Source organism: Rousettus aegyptiacus, unplaced genomic scaffold (genome assembly GCF_014176215.1).
Source record: "Rousettus aegyptiacus isolate mRouAeg1 unplaced genomic scaffold, mRouAeg1.p scaffold_m13_p_6, whole genome shotgun sequence".
NCBI lineage: Eukaryota > Metazoa > Chordata > Mammalia > Chiroptera > Pteropodidae > Rousettus > Rousettus aegyptiacus.
The window spans coordinates 55,780,202-55,805,302 of NW_023416309.1; the positions used below are offsets into that span (position 1 = coordinate 55,780,202).

The 25,101-nt window shown below is 55.6% G+C and overlaps 1 protein-coding gene across 9 annotated transcripts in view; it reads right to left on the reverse strand.

Annotated features, from left to right (window-relative positions):
- CHST15 (carbohydrate sulfotransferase 15) overlaps positions 1-25,101 on the reverse strand; it is an 88,707-nt gene that overhangs the window by 56,037 nt on the left and 7,569 nt on the right. For 2 of the 9 annotated variants that reach the window (XM_016155165.2, XM_036222370.1), the window contains exon 1: positions 11,432-11,599. The gene's annotated coding sequence lies outside the window, so the exon portion shown is untranslated. Of the gene's footprint in view, positions 1-9,546; positions 10,268-10,342; positions 10,415-10,719; positions 10,876-11,431; positions 11,601-22,755; positions 23,083-23,245; positions 23,646-25,101 lie in introns of those variants that run through there. The other 7 variants (XM_016155190.2, XM_016155182.2, XM_016155218.2 and 4 more) reach the window with 7 other exon arrangements.

Genomic DNA, 25,101 nt, shown 5'->3' on the forward strand with positions numbered 1-25,101 from the left:
GCCTCCAGCAGCGTCGACTTCTCGTTACACTCGTAGAGCTGCCCTGGCTCTCGAGGGTGAGATTACAAAGTGTGTCCACGGGGATCTTAACAGATGGACTTCCCCAGGCATCGAGAACACTCCAGCCACAAAATACTTCTACCGACTGCATCAGAACTCGAATGGCACCTGAAAACCAAGTGCTCGAAAAGCCGGTCTGGGGACACAGCTAAACACCGTGGGATGCACCCCCAGCCCATGCAAAACACCCCCTCAGAGCCCCCGGTAGGCCCGCATGACAGCTTCGATGCTTTGACCCAGCAGAAGGTTTTTTAAAAAGCTTCCCAACATCTCCTGGAGGCACAGCCACAGCCCCTTTGTTTGTGGGCTATGCCAGAGCAGATAAAATTTCATTCTCTGAATTGGACCCAATTGAAATTTTTCTTGGATAAGTGTTGGCCTCCCGTCACTGCAGGGGGGAAAGAACTAGAAAGGGGTGACACCACGTATTTCGGCGTTTGTGGACAACGAGACATTCTTCAGCCTCTGTAAGGTCAAGGCGGGTTAGAACCGTGGGCTCGGCAAGGTGGTCGCCATCTGTCCACCCAACCGGCCCTGGCTTATTGCCCTAGCCAGTCAGAAGGGGTAACTGAACTGACTCCAAAAACTCAAATTCCATCCTGACTCTGTGTGGCTTCCCTGTCCCTCGGTCTCATCGTCTATGACATGGGGCTGCACTAGGATTCCACGAAGGCCTTTCTGAGCTCTCAAATGCAGTCACTTCTGAGGGGGACCAGAACCCCATTTGAGAATCGAGCCTTCTCTACGGTCAGGGAAAGAGCAAATAAAAAAGTAAATCAATCTGATTATCAAGAGCAAGGAAAATATCTCACAAAACATAACCCTAGAAACGGAAACGTGACCATGCAAAACCCTGCACCTAAACGTTTATAGCAGCATTATTCCTAAGAGCCAAAAGATGCAGACAACTTAAATGTCTACCATCAAACGAGTGGATAAACACAGTGTGGTAAAGCCACACAATACGATGTTATGTAGCCATCAAAAGTAATGAAGCACATTGCAACATGGATGAACCTTGAAAGCGTTCTAGAAGTCAGTCACGATAAAACACGTATTATATGATTTTGTTCGTATGAAGTCCGGAATAGAGAAACTGATAGAGAAAGTAGATGCCTGGTTGCTTATGGGAGGGGGACGGAGTGGGCAGTGAATGGGGAGATAGGGGGCCGATCGCTAGCGGGTAAAGGGTTTCCTTTTGATATGACGAATTGTTCTACAATTGAATGTAGTGCTGGTTACCCTTATCTGTGAATATATTAAAAACCACTGGACGATATAAATGGGTGAATTGTACAGTATGTGAATTATATCCTAATAAAGAAAAAGAATAAGTTGAACGAACAAAAAAATCTATTCCACAATTTTTAAAACTAAATCAGAGGAAAACATTGTGGAATAAATATACACACACTTCCCTAAATGGTTCTGCAGGTCAATAACTGACCCAAAGGTACGAAGCTGGTTTTTGGTGGACAAACCTCCTTCTTCCATAAACCAAAAAATCTGCCGGCTCAGCAGGGGGCAGGCCGGCGTTGTGCTATTGATTTGTTTCAGTTTTAACAGCCGAAAGAAAATATGTTTTCTACCATTCAAAGGGCAACCAAGGTTTCATCTACTATTTATACGTCATTTTTATTCTCTGAGCTAAATTCTGTCCCATGCAAAAGATCCCTGGATTTTCAACTGTCCACCGGTGGGGGAAATGGGTTTGTTTCGTTTGTTAGTAGTTTGTTTCACTTGTTACTTGGTTTTGACTGGGAAGGTCATTCTGATGAGGAGGTCCCCTTTGCATCTTTCCATATCGAATTCCTCACTGAAACTCCTGTCGAGCGAGCGGGTATAAATAGCTCTTCAAAGTCAGGACGGCAGAAACGTGCGGCTGGTCCCTCCTTTCATCCTTCATCATTCGTTCCTGCTGCGAACTTTCTCAGGCAAGTTTGGCGGGTCCTACAAGCGGCTATTTCCTCTGACTTTCAAAATAGTGAACTTGAATTAGCGGCCTGATGCGGGGTTGGGCGGGGATTTCTGGAACATCGTATCTTCATTAAGAACTGTGACAGAGAATACGGGAAGGTCACAGCACCACGGGTCTAGCTAAAGATGACCACAAGACAGGCGATCGGAAGTTTCCCACGGTCCGAGAACACCCCGGCACACAGGAAGACGGCCCTTCCTGAGGACGCCCCATTCCTAAGGCCGGGCATGTTTCTTTCACATGAGGCATGTTCACTGGTGGGTCAAAGGGCGGGCCCAGAGGGCGAGTTCCATGTTGAACACTGGAAGGCGGGTCAGGGGGCCAGAACCCAGCTCCCCACTCCTGTTCCCTGGGACCGCCCCCTGCCTCACGTCCTCTCCCGGGTGGGGCTCAGCTTCCTAGCACCCCAAGGAAGGGCTCCCCAGCAGAGAGATGACTGGCACTCCCACAGCCGTGCCATTTGCGAGGTGGAGACAGGCAAGCAGGAGGGGAGGGTCCTGCTACCTGGACCAGTCTCAGCGCCGAGGCAATGGCGTGTGGCGGGCCTCCCGCCGGCTGGGACAAAGAGACACCGGCCCACCAGGGGCCACCGCAGGGGCCTCCACCCCGTCAGGACCCTGCTTGCACCCTGGTCCCATTTGCCTCTCACCCTGTGATAACAGGGAGGTTGCCCGGTGGGGGGCAAGCCTGGCTTTGAGAGCTGTCACAGAGAGTTTCAAACACAACTTTTTCCCCCAACACACCTACGCAGTGACGCCGGGAGCAGAGGCCCCGGCCCAGCCCTGCGAGGCCCCGGTCTCTCACTCAAGAGAGGCGGCGGAGACCAGAAGTGGCGACATTCTGCCTCCAGCAAGTGTCTGGTGAATCTGGGCTGTTCTGAGGAAAATTGTAAAAGCTAAACTGCTCCCAGGAATCGAAGGAGGAAGACATTCTCCACAGGCCCTCCGAGCTGAACCAGAAACGAGGACCCTCTGCTCCCTCCACCAGACCATAGAAAGGCCAGTGATGCCATCCCCCCACCCCCCGCCCCCCAATCCTTCTCAACACCTTCCTAAAGCAACAGCAATTCTGAAATCCAGCATCTGCTTACACGACACAGAGATGAGCCCGCTGCAGCCCCCGTCTGGATGTCCGTAAACAGAGGACAGCAGGGGCCAGAGCACCCTAGGGGACCTCAGCCCAAACCTCGCCCTCCCCGGCGTGGCCACGACTTAGCAGACGGCATGAGAAGCGGACATCGGGCACGACAAGCCCTCAGCCCAGTTCCAGGGGCAGCCCCGCTCTCCGGACCCCCGGAATTCCTCCCGCACACGCGTGTGTGGCTCCGGGTGCGCACTCAAAGACTCTTCATACAAACAGGTTCGCGAATCAGAGGAAACGACTCTCTGGAGACCAACAGTCTGACTTTTTGGGTGGGAAATTGTGGTCCCTGTAAATACCTGTCATGACATACTTTATATTTTTAACGCAAATATTTACATTCCAAACAAAGGCACGTGGAACCGAAGGACAAGCTACTTCTACCCGTGATAAGCAACGTTACCAGCCCCACATTTCAGGCCCGAGTAGATGGCTCCTGCTTATGTTTCTGAAACACCAACCAAACGTCCATAATGTTTCCCCCAAGACTCTCAAAACACACGCAAAAAAAACCGTGGTTACTCTCTTTTAACAGCCCAAAAACCTAATGCCATGAAATCCAAGGTTATTCCTTTATGCTCTTGATTCCTCCAGAAGTTTAGCGACAAGTGTTAACTCTCCTGTACCACGCTACCAAACCGGGGACCCTTTTCTCACTTCTGGGTACACGCCCAGAGCCCACGTGAAATCCGTGACGCCCTTTCTCCGGGAGGAAAAGGCTTTCGAAGAATTGCATCGAACTGATGCATTAATTCAACAGATGATGAACTCTCATCGCTATGTGTAGGCCCAGCCATGAGTGGGCCCCACAGACGCCCTCCGCCCCTGGAGAACGGGGGGGACACCAGGTCGGGCAAACAGATGGCACCCGGGAAACTAGAACGTGGCATACAGTGGGACAGGTTCGAGCTTGAGTTCAAATAGAGTAGAATCGCACAGGAGGAAGGGAACACTTGGATGGGAGGAGGGAGGCGTGGCAGAGACGCTAAGTTACTGGCAAAGGCTTCCAGAAGGTTCTCGGGGGAGAGCATCGCAGGGGCCGACGAAGGTTCGGGCCGCATGGGGGGGACCAGGTGGGCCCCGCTGCGCCTCCGAGTGCAGCCGTGAAGTTGGAAGGCAGCCTCGTGTCCACGGCCAGCCCCTGCCTCAGTCCGGCGATGACTCGCAGACAGCGACACAGATGATGGGCCTCGCTGTCCGATCTCAGTGCCCAGCTGTCTTCATCCACAGCACATCTAACTGCCACCGTTGGCCGACCCCGCCCCACAGGCCAGGCCTGGGCTCAGCACGTGACAGTCACTCCTGATGGTCCCTTCCGCTGGGGGGAGCTCCGCCCGCCTGAGTCTTCCCGGGTCTGCACCTGGCGGTGTGTGGAAGGAGGCCCTGGGCACACGCAGGCCGGCCTCGCCCTCTCCCTGAGACACCAGGCATGTCACGCTGCTGGCTGCCCCAGCAGAGGACGCGGCTTTCCCACGCTGCCCGTGACCCGGCAGGCCAGTCAGCCTGACCGCCCGGTCCTCAGCTCGGGATCGCAAGGTCCACTTGCCCACTTTCTCCAACACAACTCCGGTGAGGAGCGAACGGCACCTTTTTCTCTTCATCCACCTTCCTCCTCCCCTCTCTCTCCACACTAGACCTCAGCCGGGAAAGAGGGGTTCAACATGAGGAGCTCCTCCGATCCCTAAATTGTACTATTTCTAATACACAAACCACACTACGAGGTAGAGATTATCAACCCAGTTTTACAGATGAGCAGACTGAGGCACACGGGGATTAAGCCGCTTGCCCGGGGTCACGGTAATGGAACAGGGAAGCACAGGAGGGACTCGAACCCGGGTCGGCCTTGTGCCCGTGTTCCCCCACCTCCCGTGCAGCCCCCACAAGGGTCTCTGGGATTCAGCACTCAGGCTGAAAACTCACGGGTGAGGCAGCAGCGGACCCTGGGCTGGCTGGGAGCGCAGAGGCTGCCGCGCGCACTTCCGTCGCGGGAGCGAGTGGACGGGAGTCGGGAAGGATGGCCAGGGCCGCCAGACCCCTCTGACACGGCCTGGGATGATAATACACCTTTGGAGACTTCTCAGACGCTGAGATGCAGGTTCCAGCCTCCTAGCAAAGATGCCGGGGCCCAGGCCTCGGGCAGCTCCCTGCGAGGGCACAGCGGAGCGGTCCAGAACTTTCCCCGGGACCCAGGACCGCGCCGGGAGGGAGGGAACTGCCGCCTCCCGGGGCCCGCCCTTCCCTTCAGAGGCCTCACCGCTATTTTTTTATTTTTTTTTTATTTTTTATTTTTGACCACAAGGAGCAAAACGAACTAGCGGGTACATATTCCATTTCAAGGAAAAAAAAAACGCGAAACCACCACGTTCCAGCACATTGTAGGAAAAAATAATTGCGCCCGGCCTGTATCTAATTATTTGCCCACGTCGGGGTATTTTCCAGGCACCTGGGTGACAGGGCTGCCTGTTTCAATATTTTCATCGCAAACACAATTCTGGAAGGCGGCCAAGTTTCCATTATAATGACACCTCTGCTTTTGAGGATCTGCCAGCCTTGCTTTCTTCAAAGGCCCAAAAGGCCTGGACTAGGATGAGTTCTACAGATCTAAAGTAGGTGTGAGGGAGAGCCTGCCCGGCAAGGAGGCCCCTGCTCGCCTGCCTGCTCAGGACTCTTTGGAACTTAGAGTGCAGCTCAGCATGTGACACTCAAAAGCCACCCCAGGACATCCCCAGTGACAGCTGCCTGCTCTGCCCTCTGCTTAACGGCCTCAGGCAGGCGCACAGCCGAACGGGCCCACAACCCGTCCACCATGTCGGCAAAAAGCGTCTCCATCGGCAGCTGGGTACCTGGCCCCCTCTCTGCACCGATGAAGAAACAACCCTGAAAAAGTGGAGCTACCAGCCCAAGGAAACCTGGCTAGAATCCAAGGCATTCTGGGGCGCCCAGCCTTATGAGGGGTCAGAGCAGCCCTTTGAGGAAGACTATACTAGAAGACACACCCTCCAAGAAAGAGGCTCAGCTACATAAAAATTGCACGTGCCACTTCAAGGAGTTCAGAGATATCCCCCACCCCTGGTGATGAGTGCTAAAGGAAGCCAGAAGAGCCAGCATTTATCGAGCGCTTACTGTATGCCAGGCGCTGCTCCGAGCCCCCTGCAGGTGTCAGCTCACGCATAGCATAGGACCTCAGCTCTCCAGCCAGGCGCGAAGTCGTCCTAGACCACTGCGGCCAGGCGCCCGCCGCACCTCCCCCAGGCTCAGCGCGTCTGCCAGCAGCATTAAGCGACTGGGGCGTGCCGCCTCGCCCCTCACTGCCCCCTCATCTGAGTGCTGCCTCAGAGCCCAGCCACGTGCTGACTCTGTCCCCACGTACCTAGCCCAGGGTGGCACCCCGGGGGGAACATGTCAATACTGCATGTGCTGCCAATGATGAAAGACGTTGCTCGAGTTTCCTCCGCAACCCTTTTGAAATCAGCAGAGAGACTGAGCACCTCCCCCAGCTTGCAGGTGCTGGGTCACACCCGCCCTCCCTTTCTGGAGCTCTATTATTGCTCTGCTCCGCCCCTCCCACGTCCCTCCTTCCTCCGGAGGCACAGGCTAGCAGCTTGGTCTGTGTGATCTCCAAGGGCCTCCCTGCCCTCTCATGGAGACAAAAGGGGACACCTGTCTGACCTGCCTGGCACAGGGCCGGCTGGAACCAGCAGGAGCTCAGTGTCTTCCTCCCCAACCCCTGTACTTAAAATAATCCTATATTGGCCCAAATCAACACGAAACCTTGACTTTTCTTCCTGAATATCTGGGCTGAATACGCTAACTAGACGACTGGCACCTTTATGCTTCGTTTCATGCTGCGAAAACACAGGTCTGCATGTAAATCATCTCGTCCCAGTGCTTTATTTAAAGGAGGGGCGTCTCAGGAAGGGAATCAGACCCTAGCACTTGAGAACAACAAGAAAATACATTGTGCAAGTCAAAATGCCCAGCCTCCCAATACCTGGTCAGCCAGGTGAGAACGCAATCTCTCGATTCACAGAACAGGATCAGAGGTACCCATGGAAGTAACTCGGCATTCTTCCTGAGCAGCCCAGCTACAGACCAGAAGGGAAAACAGGGTACATCATTGTCGCCAGTGCCTGGCGGCATCACTTCAGGCTCACATGCCGCTGACCGACCGCTCACGTAAATGACATTCTCATACCAGCTGCTACTTTTTAAAAAGTTTCTACCTTTAGAACTTAAGTGGACTTCTCTCTCTCTCTCTCTCTCTCTCTCTCTCTCTCTCTCTCTCTCTCTCTCTCTCTCTCTCTCATACAAATGGGCTGCATGCAAGTGGCATCTGTGCGACCCCGGGCCTGCCGAGGCACGAGGAAGGGGAGAGGGTCTGGGCACGTGCACGGGAAAAGCAGAGCTGCCGACCACAGCGAGCGTCCGTTCTGGAGACTCCCGCATGTTTCGGCCCGGCCTGCTGGGAAGAAGCAGCCGGCCCAGGAGCCGGGGATGGAAGACCTGGCCTGACTGTCCACTGACCAGGCGTGCGACCTTGGGCAAGTCACCCTACTGCTGCGAGCCTCAGTTTCCACATCTGTCAAAGGAGGCTCGTCCCCTGCTGCCCGCCCGTCCCAGGCACTTCCTCTTGCTGTGCCGTCCTTCCCAGCTCTCAACACAGCTCACAGCTCACGTGTCCACCTGGCACAGGCATTTCTGTCCGCTCCCCTCCTTCGAGGGCTGGGACCACGTCTGCCTTATCATTGTATCATCCCCAGGTGCTCGACCGAGGGATCTATTTGCTAAATAAAATTATTTGAGAAGTTTTATGCAGAGTGTTACTTCCCATAAGATGGGAATTGTCGAATAGCTATTGAGTGAATGCAAGACCCACAAGCAAATGAAGGATCCTGGCACATGGCTGTAGACACGATGGGCATCTGTCAATTCTTAGTCCGTGGGCCCTCAGGGGGTGTGATCCGTGGGTCACATTTCTCTGCTGGTGGGATACTCTTCCCAGTATACAAACAAAGAGCCAGGTGTCAAGCCTCAGACCACCTGCCAGTACACTCGCCTAACCTCTGCCCTACTCCTAGAATTGGAGCCCACACTTTAATATCCAAGCTTGAGAATTCTCTTGAAAATTAACAAACTCTACCAAGTCTGGTTTTCTCCAGCTGGCTGAAGCTGAGTCAAAGCTGCTTCCTACAGGTACAGCACGGGCTCATCTACCTGTTCAGGGCAGCTCCAACCTCCTCTCCCCATCCCTCTGCGCTAGCAAGGGCAGCTTTCAGCTAGGACCTTGATGGCCCTGGACAACCACAATCTAATCAGAACCCGGCACTTCTATAAAGCTTCTGCTAGTGCAGGGTCAAAGGCCCTGGGACTCCTGTGGCCCAGATGGTATCTGAGAGTCTCTTCTCTGCTTTTCTCTAAACACCAAATAAGCAGAGTCCCTTTCCCAACCTTTCCTGCAAACATTGCCTCTTCCGGATGCAAGATTCGTCTTCTCTCTTTCAGGCATGTGGAGAACCAAATGTGTCACCTCCCCAGGCCAGGGCAGCAACAAGAGAGAACGAGAAGGCTGCAGGAACGGTAGCCCTCACGGCAGCACCGTGACAGAGCCGGGGTCCCGTCACGGCAGCACAGTGACAGAGCTGGGGTCCTGGGCCTAGACAGCAGCTCAGGCCTCACAAGCTCTGACAGCCAAAGAAAAGCAAGGCACACGAGCGATCCACCGCGGGCAGACGCGCCTCCTCTCCGCCCCCCGCCCCACGCCCCGCTGGCCCCCATCCCATATCCTGGATGAATTAACCCTGCTTGCTTCATCCACAAGCCAGCTTACTGCCATCCTGCCTTGCTCAGAGGGAAAAGACAAGAAGACATGGTTGATTTCCTTCAGAAGGCCCTCGGGTGGTTCTCCTGGGCAGCTGGACCTTGGTGGGCAGACCTGGCCTGCAGACCCATTCTGAGCACCTACAGGGAGCCCAGGGTGGCCGCTCCCCTGCTGGCTCTGTCTCTCCATCCAGCAGGAGGCAAGAATATTTTCCTCCCAATTTTTAGTATTGGAGAGAAAAACTTATTTGATAAAAACTACCTAATTAAAAAGCATTTTTATTCCCATGCTCTTAAACAAAATCGTATATGATCTGTAGTGTGTATCCATCAGGACATCCTGATTCGACATACAGTTTGTAAAAATTAGAAAGTGTCATGCTCTGGAAGGAAGGGTTCCTGATTTTGCAACGTTGCGGCGGGGGAGGGGGGGGGGTAGAAAAGCCGGGGACGGAGAATGCTGTGGGAGGGTCTTAGAGAAACTCCCCGCAAATCTCCACGCCTCGGTTTCCTCCTTGGGCCCTCGCGGGGTGCAGATGTCGGTAGCCTACCTTTCTGCTCCAACGCCAGGTGGCTGTCCTCATGGGGACCGCAGGTGATAATGAGCAGCGGAGAGAGGCACAGCCGGGAATCCCAGAACCAGAGCGAGCCCCCTGCTCGGCCTCACTGAATTCTGCGCCCCAAGCAGTCCCGGGGCATCCTGGGGCTTTCTGGAGATAGAACTTCATTCCCGAAAACTCCGTGCCATTAACTCACCCAACGTGAACACAGCGAGGGGCTCCGGGGACGGGAAGATGGGGGCACGAGGAGTAGGTCTCAGCCTCACCCTCCGCCTGGCCGCCTCCTCCTCGAACCTGCCCACGCGAGGCGCGGACGGTCAGCCGCCAGCAGCTGTTTACGTAAAGGAGCCTCCAGCCTTCAGTGTCTACACCCGCCGCTCCGGCCGTGCAGGCAGGGAGGGCAACTGGGCACCCGGACCGCGACGGGGCGGTCAAGCGGCCGCGCCCAGGACCCAGGTGGCTCCGAGTCCCAAACACACACGCACACACGCGCGCGCACGCCGGCCAATCGGGTCGCACGGAGCGGTCGGAAGGCGCTCCCACCGCTCTCCATTCATTCCCCCAAAAGCGAGGTTCCCTGGGCCCGGACGCCTCCAGCCCGCGGTCCCGGGCGGCTCCCGGGGGGCCTCCAAGGGGGTCCGTTGCGCCACGACCCGCCCCCCATCCTCCCACAGCCACCGCATCCTCTCCACGCGTATACGCAGCCCCGCAGACTCGCGCTCCATCACGATCGCCACCGTCGCCCCCTGCTCCCCGCTGCCCCGCCACCCCGCCGCGCCACTCAGACCTGCCGCGCAGGGCTCGCCGCTCCCAGGCCGGCGGCCGCGGGCAGCGCCGGCAACTCCCGAGTCTCGCCGCCCCCGGAACCGCGGCCCCGCGCAGGGAGCGAGCAGAGGGCGGATGGCGGCGGCCGCGAGGGAGCCGAGAGCAAAAGTTCAGGCCGCTCGGGGCCCAGCCGCGCCCCCGTCTCCTCCCGGGCCCGCCCCCGAGGTCCCCACCCCCGGAACCCTGTCTCTCGGGCGTCTGCGCGTCTGGGACCCCCACCCCCACCCCGCCCCACCCACCCCCGACCTCCTCGGTCCGGGGCGGCCGTGACACTGGCGCCGGGGGTCCCGAGGTGGCTCCGGGCGGGAGCCGGGGAGAGAGTGACGCATGCCCACCCACCTGCCTCGGGCCGCTCCTGGAAACTTCCTCCAAGTGCGCGGGGAAGCAGAGCGCAAGGCTGGGGGATCCCTGCACCACCACCGCCCCCAGCACCCTACGCGCGCTCGCGCAGCCCAAGCGTCGGTCTGTCCGTCCGTCCTCCGCCTGCAGCTCCCGGAGCGGGGAGGCGCGGGGGGCTGACTCTGGGACCGTCCTTCGGCACCGCCGGCCCGAGCCTCCCCGCGGCGCGCGCCCCCCGCAGGCCTCCGGCTGTCCGCAGCGCCGCCATCCCATCGCCAGGTCCCCAGTCCCCGGTCTCCGGCTGCATCCTCTGAGCCGGGGAGGGGCGTGCGAGCCCCAGCGGCGCGGCCCGGCAGCCCTTTCCCGGGTGTCCCCGGCGCGCAGAGCGCTCGGAGCGCGGCTGGGACCGGCGGCAAAGGGACCCCCCCTCTCTGGGGACCGCAGTAGCCATGGCGAGAACGAGCCGAGGGGCGCCGGGCCCAAACCTGCCTCGGCTCGGCTGCTCGCAAGTTCATTGTCTGCCTGGGCCGCCGGCGCCGCGGGGAGGGAGGCTGCGCGCAGGCTCCGCCGGCCCGGACTCCCTACGCCCAGCCCCGGCCGCCGCCGCCGGCGCCCGGCGGGAAAGCAGAGGGGCGCCGGAGCCCCGAGCCCGGGACCAGACGCCCGCCGCTCCTCGCCGCCCCCACCCCCGCGCCCGGCACCCAACTTGTACCTGAGAAACCCGAGTCCAGCCCGGGGGCCTCTGCGGCTCTGTCTCCGCGGGAGCGCGCCCAGCCCCGCGCCTCCAGCCCCGCATCCAGGGCGCGTCGACCTGACTCCCCGAGCGCAGAGAGGAAAAGTTTGGGAGTGACGTGCGGACGGCGAAGGAAACATCCGAAGAGGGCCCTCCCCCCGCCCCGTGTCGCGCTGACACACATCAGCTCGAGTCTGGAATGTGAGATCAAGGCGTGTGCGCCGAGCGGTGGGTCTGGTCCCCGCCCCCTCCCCTCTCAAGTAAACACCGTTTGCGAGATGCGGTGGCTCCAAAAAGAAAGCAAACCGAGACCCCTAAAGTCTGCCGGTGACACCCGGCCAGAGACATTTTTAACGAACTTGGCGGTCTGCAGCCAGCCCACAGGCATTGACATTCAAGGCCACGGCGCTGGTGGGTCCTGCGCCCTCTGTTGTATTTTTGCGTCCGGCGAAGCCTCCCCGGGCTCTTAGGCCCAGCATGTTTGCTTTGACCAGGAGGCAGGGCTCGGCGGGACCTGAGCGCCACTGCCCGCTGCAGTGGCCTGGAGGCGGCTGCTCCAGGAAACCACCTGGGCTGCACGAAGTGGCGGAAGAGGCACCAGTGGTCTACTGCCCGCGTTCTGCACTGAAGACGCCATTAGTTAAAGAAAAGACACTCTGAATTCTGGAAGACTCGATTCAAGCGGCGCTTAGAACACCAAGCCCAGCCTCTCAGGGAAAAAGACCAAGGGGCAGCGAAGACCCCTTGTCTGCGGTCACACAGCTTTTTGACTGTCATGTCCAGCACCCTGGTACTTAACGCGACCTGAAGTGGAGTGGAAAGTGCTTGCTAAACCAGAGTGCCCCACGTGGCTGGGGATGCTTCCTGAAGGGTCCCTTGCTCCTTTTCCCTCTTTTTCTGAACTACGTGATCTTTTTTGCTCGAGGCTTTCTCTCATCCCCCAGAGATGCTAACCTGCCCAGAGGTTGTCAACTGCTGCTCAGCATCCATGGAAATTAATGCAGAGGTCACACTCGGAGGATTACAAATGCAGATGGGAAGATAGCATGAAAGGGGAATTCTTCAAAACCGTATCTTGTTTTTCTGCAAATAATACCTCTTACATAAAATCGACAGAGAAAGATTAATGCAGCAGAGACTAGCCTTTGAATCTCAGACCAGATTGCTTTTTCCACATAGACTCCGCATGGCGATTTTTTTTTCATTATTATTTTTTTAAACAAAAACCTTTTTCTGAAAATACAATGGGCCGCTTTTTGCAGGGTTCATAATTCCCCATAGATGATGATGCCATTTTTCAAGGTCTTACACACGCTGTGGCTTTGGGGCTTATTTATTAGCTCCCAAGAAAAGCCTTCCTTTCAGTGGTTTATATACTCAATTAATTGCATCGGGGACACAGAGCAGGGAGCTGTTGAAGGGCCTGGTTGTGCATGCGTCTGCGAGGAAGGCCCAGGGCCAGGCAGCTGTCGGACCGTGCGCGTCGGGTTTAAGCAAACACGGGGAAGGTCCTATGGAAACGCCGAGGGGGAAGTCCCCTCCAGTAAGGGAATGTGGAACATCGTCCCACAGCCACAGTGCCCCGTCTTTCCCCTCCGCCCTCCAAGTAAACACATGACTCCGTTATGGCGATGGCACTGGGCCCACCCAGATCACTTTCAAATTCAGGTGTCAGAAGTCGCGGTCGACATGGAGCAAATTGTTTTAAAGCAAAATTGCGGTGCAGCTTTGATACGAATTCTACCAGGGACTTCCCAAAGGTATTCATACAAGTGCCTGAGATCAACTGGAAGGCAATCTGCCCCCTCCCATGCTAATTTCAAAAAAAAAAAAATTGCCCAAGAATTACACTCGAGCCTGTTAATCTGGAGAGTCGTTGGAACACCCCAACCACAGACACGTACGAATGAGCGGATGGATGGACAGATGGGTGTGTGACTGTGAGAGAGGTTAGTGCCAACACGATATTGGCAGCTAAGGGGTGAAAAAAAGGCAGATAATTTGAGAAAACAAATATCCCCTCCCCATATGCACGCTCTTAGGCCTCCATAATTCTAAAGTTAAATTGCCTGGATGCAAACCCTACTTCCCCACATCTACTAGCTAACTGAGTGGCCTTGGGTAAGTCACTTCTTTATTTCTGTGTGTCGCTTGCAGCTTATAACAGCACCTACCATCAGTAGATGGAGTTATCGATCCCATGGGGGAATCACGCTTCTGCATCCTCATAGTGCATGGGATATACTCCCTCATTCCTTGACTTTGGACTTGGCCCTTTGACTTGCTTTAGACCATGAGAGTTGAGGGAACGTGACGAAATCAGAGGCTTGAAGTGTGTCGCAGGGCTGGGCCTGCTGTCTTGTGCTCTGGTGGTCCACGGTGAGAAGAACCTGTCCCGAGAAGCTGCTGCCTCTTCCAGCACGGCTCCAGAATGAACCCGTGCGGACCACACCTGAACTCGGCTAGCAGCCTGGAGCCGAGTCACCCCACCTACGGTTAGACTCAGCGCTGCCCTGGCTGACCCGTGGACACAGGAGCAAGCGGGGGAAATGTTCGTAAGTCGCTGAGTTTCGGAGTGTTATTACAGAACATTACCATGGCACCAGCTGACTGATACATCCCTCAGCGGGACACTGTGAAGAGTAATGACAAAATCTTTGACAAATACGAGGCACAATTCTTGGAATATGGTCAGAGCTTAGAAATACTAGCTCTTACTAGTAATCAACAGTATCGATAGTAGTTTTGCACGTAACAGTGACATAATAACTTTTTTAACTGATTGATTGAGTCGATGAACAAGGATCACTTGAATAAAGACTTTATAAGAGACAGAGCAAGGACAGCAGAAAACTGGAAGACCAGAGATGCGTCAGGATCCCCAAATCACATCCATTCACACATTTATCCATTTATTCAGTAGACAGTCCCCAAACACCCACTCTGTGCCACACACCCGAACGAATGTGGGAGCCACTAAGATGACCAAGTCTCCACCACCTGCCAAGGATGACGACCTGCAGAGTCGCCACGGGACAAGCACTCTGCCTTTCCATGCTACATCCTCTGACCTTCGCAACAGCCTTCTGAGCCAATGCGACTTGTCCCATTTTTCAGGCAAAGAGACCAAGGCTCGGAAACCAAGCAACATAGGAACAGGGCCAAGTCCGCTCGAACGCCGTCCGTGGGCACTGATGCCCACGGAGTGTAGTCAGCGGCAGACCTGACAGGAAAATAAAACGAGAGCAAAGCAAAGGGACGAACGCAGCCGGCGTCGCTCTGCGTCGTGTGTGTGTGTGTCGTGCGCATGCCGCGTGCTCAGAAGACTGGGGTTGGCTCCTGCCGCCAGCAGTCCGTGAGACCGCGAGCCCCTCTCTGGCCCTCGGTTTCTCCGGCAGGAGGTGGCGGGACCCTAAAAAGCTGCAGGGCTGGCACTTTACAGAGCCGCGAAGTCGGGAGGAATTGCTGCGGGAAGTCCGTCCACTTCGAGGCGGTTAAGGGACGGGAATCGCAGCTCTGGGAACCCTTCCAATAATTTGAAAGTGAGGACAGCAGACAACTTAGGAGGAAAGGAGACAAGGCCGGGCCTCGGGCACCATTCTGAACAGGCCCCTGGTCCACAGGCCTCAGCCTTGCTTTGGTCACTTCCCAGGTAGAGCGGTGAGGCTGGAGCATTTGGGGGCTTCCAAGGGCCTCTGGTCAGAATGCAGTGCGCCCAGAGGACAAATCGTTTGAGATGCCAGAGGGCTTAGTTATCACTTAACGAGTTAATTTTTAGTTAACACCTCTGCAGAGGTTGGGATGAGGTTTCAATTCACCTTCACCTTATTCTCACATTTAAGATTGTTTCCAAGGGGACAGCATGGGGGCGGGGGGGGGGCGGGGGGAGGCGTTGCTGAAGTCGGAGCTCCCTTTGCTGGGAAGGGCTGTACCTGGGTGCAAGGGGGCCCTGGGGTTCATTGCACAGGCTCTCGAATTCATTTCGGTGGACCTGACTTCAGATCTCTGCCACCGACCTGCCTCCAGCCCTGTGACTTTGACAGATTTAGACTTCTCGGCAACCTGAAGTGCATTTCAATTTCATAAATTTAGAAATACTCTGGTTAGACAGATTCCTTTTGCAGTAACGCATCCACTAAGTGCACTTTAAGCTAATTTTGGTATGCTAATTCATCACAAATCGACTTGAGATTTAGGTTCTTGTGAAAATTTCCTAGCCCAGATACAAAGCCTCTACCAGATTTAGGAAACTAACAAATGGTGGTTCTTAAAGTCGCAGACTCCAGCTCTGCATCGAAACTTCAGCGAAGAAAGGAACGAGGCCAACTTTAAATAAACATCCGCACTGTGCATCCACATGAGCGCTGTCTGCCCTGACGGGTCCCCAGGAGCCATCCCTTCCTTACTCCAGACGTGCAGCCGTGGCATGGAGGTCGTAGAGCTCTACTTCAGAGTCCCCCCTGAGAAGTCCGAAGGACCCTCAGCCCTTGGAGGGCAGGAATGGGGTCGTGCGAGTCGCTGCCTCCCCAGCCCCTAGCTCAGAGCCTTGCATGGTCAACACACCTAGTACATGTCCAGTTAATGACCAGAATGGAATCTCCTGGCTTGACTAGTGACTTGTCCACCAGACTTAACCTAAAAGATTTTCGCTATTTCCTAGAAATCGAATGTCTTCCCCACTAATGAAGACTGGGGATTCTAAAGGCACAGGCAGAACCCTCTGGAAAAAGTCAGACGAGGACCCAAGTGATTTCAGCGATGGCAGCACTGGAGGACTGGTGTCCCTCTTTATTCTGCAGTGCCCGAGGCTGGGACAGAATCTGTGGCCAGTAATTGGCTGTACAAAGAACATCATCTCTTTGGTGGAAGAGACATAATGTCATTGTTTTCACCGCCTAAGACTCGTTGCTACCAGCCGTTGAAGGTCAGGGCCTCTTAACTACATGTTTTTAGCTGCATAATAGACACTTCACCAGTAAGATAAAGTTTACAGCTGGTAACATTTTCACTAGCTTCTGTCATAAGATCTGCAACCTACCCAACAGCAAAAGTGCTCTGTGCGTGGGAAATTTAGAGCAGCATCGCCTGCCCTAGATGTGGAATACCTGAGCCTTTGAAATAAGTTCCATTTTCCCGGTCGAGCGTTTAATGCAGTCGGATGTTACAAAGAGGCTCTCGGGAGCACGGTGGGAATGACGCACCTACGTGCAGAGGCTCCAGGCGGCTCTTGGCGATTTGTTCTCCTTCCTGGTCCGGCTTTGCTGCTGGGTCCAACCCAGAGCTGCTTCACAGCTCTGTGAATGCCCAACAAGAACCCTTCTCCTCCTGCCCCTCCCCCACCCTCCCCAGGGCTAAGAGGAGGCTGCGGGCGGCTTCGCTGTCTGAGGCAGCCAGAGCACTTGGGGAGGTTGATGTGGGGGTACTCGGCCGAGGCGCGACTCGGGGGGATAAGCCCATGGTGGAACCCAGAGTGAGCTGGCTTCACGGCTGGTCCATCCATCCAGAATCGAGCTGCGGGACCTTCTGGTCAACGGCTGGGCCTCCTGACCTCTAGGCACCTATCAGAGGCCTAAACACCAAACCCACCCCAGGCTCCAATCACATGTACTGAGGCCACGTGGAGGGGGGTGGGGAGGACCAGCCCCTCCCCAGTGGCACAGGGTGCTCTGCTGGCCTCAGTGCTACAGAGATAGAGGAAGAGGATGTTTATCCCACACTGACCTTGCACGCGGTGCTCTTCTGGGGGCTTCGTGCATTCCCTCAGGCCAAGACGCCGACGAAGGGGACCAGCGGAGGCCAGTGGGGAACCGCAGGCTCTGAGGCTCCGTGGAGCACGCGTGTCTGAGGGGACAGCTGGGAAGGTATTGGCTCGTGTTCGATGGGGCACGGGAGCCAGAAATATGACTTTTACTGTGAAATAGCCCAATTTATTTGTTTAAAGTCTGTAATTGCCAAGTACATCAGAAAAAGGACCGTGCAGTACCGTGGGACCAACCCAGTCAGAACACAGGAGCAGAGACGTCCGCGGGCCACCACCTCTGCACCTCTGTGCCAGAGGTTTCTAGATTCTTCAGCTAAGCTGACCTGTGAGGGCCTGGGCAGGGCTAAGAAGACACTGCCCCATTTTACAGCTGAGAAAACTGAGGCTCGTGTAATCGGCCAAAAACACACAGCTTTGCAAATAGAGCAGGAGATGGGGTGGGGGGAGGGGGGCCCCCTGTCCCTGGAGTCAGTGCTCCATTAGGGAGACCCCTCCAACCCAGAAAAAAAAACAGATGTTCCTGAGAGTCCCGCCTACGCCCGTCAGCACGGAAAGGGCAGGAGCTCTCGGTCTGGGGGCCCCTCCTGGAGCCTGAGAAGCCGCCAGTCATCTCGATCCTGATTTGCATACTTATGCACCAGTAGCTCATGCCAATAAGGACTGTGAGCATTTTCAAGTGACAATATTGCAGTTACAGTCCCCAGGATCATTTGTCATTTCTTGTTTACGCCTTTTATTGTGTGGCCCAGGCCAGGCCCGTATCACGATAGAGGTGATGTTTCCGGCCTTTGGCTGGCCCCAGGGGAGGGAGGACTCTCAGAGAGAGGAGTCTGGGCTCTGAGAAGCCAGGAAGAGGGACACCTTCTGGACCCAGAGGCCTCTGGGCTCTGCAGTGCATGCCTGCCTCATGTCCCCCTTTCCAGAGCCAAGACGAGGGGGGACCTGTCCATCCTGAGTCCTGAGCCTGACCTTCTTTCCACAAATACCCACCTGGGTTGCACTGGAGATGAAGTCTTCTGAGTCCCCCACCTGCCCATTGACCTCCCCCCCCTCCCTCGACACTGGGCCTCTGTGCTTCTGCGCTGTTAGACACCAAGCTTCTCTCAGGGGCTCACCTGAAACCAGCCCGTGCACAGGGTTTCCCTCCTGCCTCACGGGGGTTCAGGGCTCAGAATTCAATTCCTTGGATGTTCGCCTCATAAGGAACTGAGCAGAACTTCTCCCTCCCTGTATCACACATGGGGTCACCACACGGAGTCATTGCTTCGGCTGTGATCGGCGCCTCCAGCTGCCTCCCCAGTGGGGTCGTTGTGAAAACAATTATTTTCTCTTTCATTTCAGCCCAAGAGCGGAGCTGATGATGTTTGAAGAGTCGAGGAATCAAATATTCATAGAAATGACTGCGTAATTCTTATTTGGAATATTAATTATATGAAGAAACCAACAGAACCAGTCCTTTTCTGGAAAGCCCCAACGAAGGCGCTGTCCCCAGGCTCCCTAAAAGCCTAAAACAAATAAACAAGGTCCCAGGAGCAGCTCAAAGACCTCAGCCAGGACCTGCCCCAGGCAAAACGCTGCAGTAACAACAGCACCCAAACAATCACACCTCAGGGATCTCTAGGGCCTTACGATTTATTACAAACACCACGGTGGTTGTCCAGTCCTTTGGGCCCTGTACCTATCTATCTCTTAGAGATCCGCATGGTGGATACTACTGCACCGTTTTATAAATGAAGCAGTGGGCTCAGGAAGAGCAAGGGTCTCCCCCAAAGACTCGAGCTGAGGAGTCCTAACTAACTGGGCAGATTCACCCCAAGGCTGCCTGACACTCTCCCTGTTAAGCCTTCTCCACTTAGCAAATCTCAACCGCACAGGCCCGGGGCGGGGTGGGGGGTGGGGCGGGGTGGGGGTGGGGAGGGGGTGGGGAGTGAGCATAATTCCGCGCATTTCGTGGGTAAGGAAGCTGCAGCTGAGACAGCTCTGCCTCTGACGCACGCCGGGGATAAACCCTTGCAATGCGCACCCACCGCCCTTTCACCCGCGGGTTCCCTGCACCCTGAGACCCCGACCCATTTTCCCCAGGATTGAGGACCCACGAGGGTGGCGGTGTCTGCGGGTGTTTTGCGGTCCTTGTTGTTTTCCAGCCCCGTGTTTGAAAAAACATCCACACGCCAAAGCCACAGAACAGAAGGCTTCCCGCACCTTGGCTAACTTCCTGCTGACTCAGCCGAGCTGGGCAAGAGCCAGTCGTGCTAACTCCCCTGGCCGTGTGTGAGAAATAGTTATTGTTGAATAGCTCTCTGTTTAATAAAAGGCACTCGGGCCCTTACGGGGGAGAGAGGCTCGGACAAGTGTGGCTGTATTTCCCAAGCCCGCGGGATCCTTCCAGGCTAGCTCCCGCCTCTGTTTCTCTAGCGGGGTTTCTCTCTGCAGAGAACCGGGCAGCCCTGGCTCACACAGCCAGAGCCCGACTTCTGGTTCCTACTTTCACCCTGAGGTGGTTCTGCTGGGTGGCCCAAACAGATGACCTAACCCCCCTGCACCTCCATTTACCCATCAGTGAAATGGCTGGAATCAAATGCAAGTATGGATGGATTTGCAAAAAGCCTGCCTCTGATTGGCTTCTACCGACTTCCAATTCAATTCCTTGGACATTTGCCTCAAAAGGAACTGCATTCGGGGCTCCCCCCTGGGGGCTGACCTGTGGGTCTCTGTTGACTTGAAAGGAGCCTTTGAAATGCCAGAGGGCAACCGAGAGAAAATAAAAATGCGGAGGACTTCGGATCACCATCACCGAAAACTACTTCTGCCAAGTCGTAATACACAGGCTTTCGATGATGCTTATGTGAATTGTGGAGGAAGGGGGAGGGCCAGTGTCAGAGGGGAGCCCTTCACAAAACACTGGGTTCCGAATCACAAAGAAAGACCGCAGACCAGGGCGTTGAGCATGTTTCAATGACCTCAACAGTTGCAAGGCTCTATGAGATGTGATGGGCCCCGGCCCTCCTCCAAAGTGCACTTCTTCTGCTCGCCATCATCGGCCCCTTGACTTCTGTCCCCCACCTGTTCCCAGCCCACCCAGGATTGCCCGTGTTCAGACCGGAAGTTGATCACCGGCTTTGGAACTTCAGTTGCTGAGATAACACGTACTGCCTTTTTAATCTGTCGACCTCCCCTTTGTCCTTTCGGGACTGGCTTGGTCCTGTGTTTCCTCCAAGCTGAGCCTAGCAGGGTTTTTCAGGAAGAGAGCGGCTGATAGGTGCTGCTTGTCATGGGGCCGGGGGAGGTGGGCAGGACGGCTGTGTTCCATGGATTGATGACTCTTAAGCCCAGATCTCTCTCCCAAGCCCAGGAATGTTGTCGCCTCCCGCTGCCTCCTGGGCAGATGAGACACTGAGCTTCTCCTCTTCCCCCAGAGCTGCCCTGGCCTCCCTGATCCTGTCTCAGGGAAGGGCAGTCACCCAAGCGAACAGGCTGGGGATTGCCCTCACTTCTGGCTGGTCTTTTCATTCCACTGGCTGACAATTCAAAGGCCTGTCCTCTCCTCTCTTGCTCCACTGCCATGACCCCAACTCAGGCCCATGCCCTCAGCAGGTTCCTGCAACAGCCTCCGATGGTCTCCCTGCCTCCAGCCACGCCTGCCAATCCGCTGTCGCCAGAGCTCTCCGGCACCGCCCACTGCCTCGTCCCAGGCAGCATCCAGCCCCCGCCCCCACCTCCTTTGCTCTCATTACTCAGGAACCCTGAGCTGTTCATGGTTTCCCAAAACACCCATCTGCTTCTGGTCCCCAGGCCTTCAATTATGTAGCTCCCTCAGACTGGGTGGCACTCCCCACCCCCACCTTCTGCGTGGAAGACACAGCCATTGCCTACGGAATATCATGCTCCCCTGCATTCCCAGCCCACCTTGCAGTTAGGTGGGGCCACGTGATGAGTCCTGACCCATGGACCGACAGTAGAATGACAGCTGTCATTTCAGGCTTAAGGACAGAAGAGCGGGTGGAGGTCCTCCACGCACTGTCTGGTGAGATGGTGGCACCCCGGGGCCAAAACAGCCTCCATCACTGAGTCACTGCAAAGGGGACATTCGAATGTCAAGTCTCTCAATATACCTGGCCTGTTCACGAACAGGAAATAAATCATATGTGTCAAGCCCCTGAGATTTCAGGGTTGTAGTTACTGTAGCGAAAGTCTAGCCCATCCAGACTGACAACCTGGTGACTCCCTTCCCTATTCCACACAACTCAAGAGTTACCCCTTCCAGAAGCCTCCTATCCAGTCCCCCAGTGAAACTCAGGTCTCCAAACTGTGCTTCCATGGTGAGTTGTAATTTCCCCAAGGGGAGGAAATCTGTCATCATCACCATCATCACCATCATCACCACCATCACCATCATCATCACCATCATCGCCATCATCATCATCACCATCATCATCACCATCATCATCACCATCACCATCATCATCATCACCATCATCACCATCACCATCACCATCATCATCACCATCACCATCATCACCATCATCACCATCATCACCATCATCACCATCATCACCATCACCATCATCACCATCATCACCATCACCATCATCATCATCACCACATCAATCCATCGAACCATCATCACCAATCATCACCATCACCATCACTCATCAGCACCATCATCATCCATCATCATCATCATCATCATCACCATCATCACTCACCATTCATCACCATCACCCACCATCACCATCAAGACCAATCATCATCACCATCAGCCATCATCACTCAATCATCCATCATCTCACCGTCACCAGATCGTCACTATCCTGCTGGGGGGTCATCACCCATTGTCACCAGCAGAAGCAGCGGCAGCATCGTTGTCTCTCTTTTCCTGACTATAGACATGCTTTATGCACATACTGTATCTGATCTGATCCTGGTACTCACCCTCCGAAGTATGTACTATTTATTGTTTCTATTTTGTAAACCAGAACACTGAGGCTCGGAGAGGTCAGTGATTTATTTAGTCAGTCAGGTGCCGAGGGGCAGTCCGTCTGTCCAGACCCACAGACAACGTGCCTCGCCACCACCGGACCTCTCCATTACCCGCTGCCTGCACTTAGCACCCGCTCCGGCAGGCTGCCGGTGCTCCACAAAGCTTGCTGAACGGCTACACACAAACACACTTCCTTTCTCACCTTCCTTTTACACAGTAGAGTCTCAGGGGGCGTCTCAGGGGAGAGGGGGGGCTGCCCACAGTGCTGGGGCCAAGCGCCAAATTATGCCCCAAAAGGTCCCCATCTTGACCTTTTCCTCCAAGGGAGCTGACTCCAGACATTTCCTCTCAACTTAATTTTCCGAAGACGTCTGTGATAACCCTTTGTGGGGGCGGGGGGGGGGGTACTGAAGAAGGAAAGCAGGAGAAGATGGACACGGTTCTCCTCACTCGCTTCCACCTTGACACTAGGGTTCAGAAGCTTTGGCTCCTCCCATCCTCTCCCCCCCTCAAATTTGCATAGCCCTCCCCAGGGTACAGAGCACCTTATAGGTGTCTTACCTCACTTGATTCTGAGATGCGGGGTCATCGTCCCCATTTTCTCTGTGAGAACACGGGCCCAGAGGCGTTGGGCGATTACCTTGCTCGGACAGCTCATAGGAGTCTGAGCTGGGGCTTGAGCCAAGGTCTTCTGACATCACGGTGCACGCGATCTCCCCTGCGCCACGTTGCCTCTGCTCCGGGGGCAGAGGAGGCGTGCTGGGCCAGGCCTCGGGCCACTCGTCGTGGCACTGGGAGCCAGGGCAGAGAGGGGGGCTCGCAGGCGGCTCTGGTAGCCTCATTCTCTAGTATCACATAAGGGAGCCATTATGCCGATTGTCCTCTTTCCTGGGCAAAAAGAAAGGCAAACACAAGGTAACGAGTGAGAAAATTGTTCGAAAGGCTTAGGGAGGCCAGTTCTGGGACGGGGTGTGGATGCAGGGTTGGGGCGGCGGGGAGGGAGAGCTGCCAGGTGAGCAGACGGTTTGGAGTTTGTCCTTTAATGGCTGACCTCGTGATGCCCGGCTCCGGGGAGAGGCGGGACAGTGCTGTCCACTGAGCAGGGGCGTGTTACAAGGACTGTGCTCCGCCGAGCGCTGGCTCGGCCTCCAGAGATCGGCTGACGGTGGTTGTTTGTCTTTTTCCATCACCTCGGCTTGATTTGTAAGCCACTGACTGAGACGGCCCATTGAGTCTGAATTCATTCTTCATGACTGGCTCACGGCTTCTCTAGGGGTGAGAAAGTCCACAGCCAAAGGCTGTCGGAGGGGACAGGGAAAGAGAGACACCCTCTTCTTCCTCAGCACGGTGTTGTGTCTGTGTCTGGCCCTGATGTCCAGAGGGGCTGCAGCCATCTGTCCTCCAGCCTGAGGATGACGCTACCATGTGGGACTGGGCAGAGCCAATGGCATCAGGGAGAAACGAGGTCAGAGCCTTGGCATCCCATCGAGGGCACACCCCGCTCTGGGCTTCCGGATTGCGAGATAACAAACTTCCTTGTGGTTTAAACCATTTGGAGTTGAGGACTTCTATTACCTGGACCAAAATGACCCCAAATCGATGCAGAGGAGTCTGCTCTTATCCTGGGGGCGAAGATAGAAAATGTGCTCGTGGGATGGATGGGTGCACAGACGTGTGGACGGATAGACGAGTAGCTGCTGCCTAGTCAAAACGCAAGCGGCTGCCATAGAGTGGGCAGGCTCCGGAGAAGTGGGCTTCGGGGATCGGGAGCAGAGGTGGCTGGCATCTGGTAGGACCCAGACGCCCAAGGGTCCACAGCAGCCAGCAGCCCTGCAGAGAGCCTCGCCAGGAGGGGAAGCCGTGCGTGGAGTGGTCTGTCCACTCAGCCTCCGAGATCGTGCCGCAGCCCAGAAGGACAACAGAATCCCACACCGTAGGGCCCCCAGAGGCGTGGCACCCATCACCTCTCCTCCCGCAGGAGCGGCGCTCTGCCGGACTTGTCAACACGCGGTCACTGGAGTGTGTGTAATTGAAAACACAACCACGGAACCGCAGCCGTCACCTCCCGTTTCTTTTTCCAATAAACGAACGGGGAGATCTCAGACCGGAAGCTCAGGAAGCGCCAATGTGGGGACCATGGGGAAGAACACGGATCACAGAATGAATTTGTTCTCACGTGTGCTACTCGGATGAGCCGCACCTCCTGAGGCAGCCGCCTGACGTCTCCCGAATGGTCATTAAATGTCAGTAAATGGACCACGGGATGCTCGAAGCACTCAAGGGACATCACGTGGCGTCCACCCCTGGGAGTCCCCGCTGTGGAAGGCACGTGAAGTCACACATCCCCGGGCTTGTCTCCCGGCTCTGCCGTTTCCTGACTTGATGACCATGAAGCAGTCACTTCTCTCTCTGCTGCTTACTTCCCCCAACCGTATACCGTGCGTGGGTGGGACTCTGTTTTATAAGGTTTGGCTCTGTGTCAGGGAGAGGAGGAGCTCGGCTCTTTGGCAGAATCGAAAACAGAGAATTAAGGAGGGGTGGAGGGAGGGGGGACAGGCGGGGAGGAGCAGGCTGGAGTTGCAGGCACACTGGCCTATAATTAGAAATCGGCGCTTCCTCACCGTGCTTAGAGCTTCCTAAAATCTTGTTCTCTTTCAGAGATTAAATATCACACCATTGGATTCTACTGAAATAGGGTGTTTTGCAAACGCTTTCTGTGCCGGGCCAGCTAAGCTTCACCCCTGTTTTCACAAAGGAAAAATGGGGGTGCTCTGATGGGCTTGGATTTCTCCAGCACCCTCGCGCCCACCTAACCACAGACTCCGCCCCGCCACCCACCCCCGACTCCAAACTCTTAAGGCTCCTAGGTCCCCCAGGGTCTTTCAGTTTCGTAACTCCCACAGCATC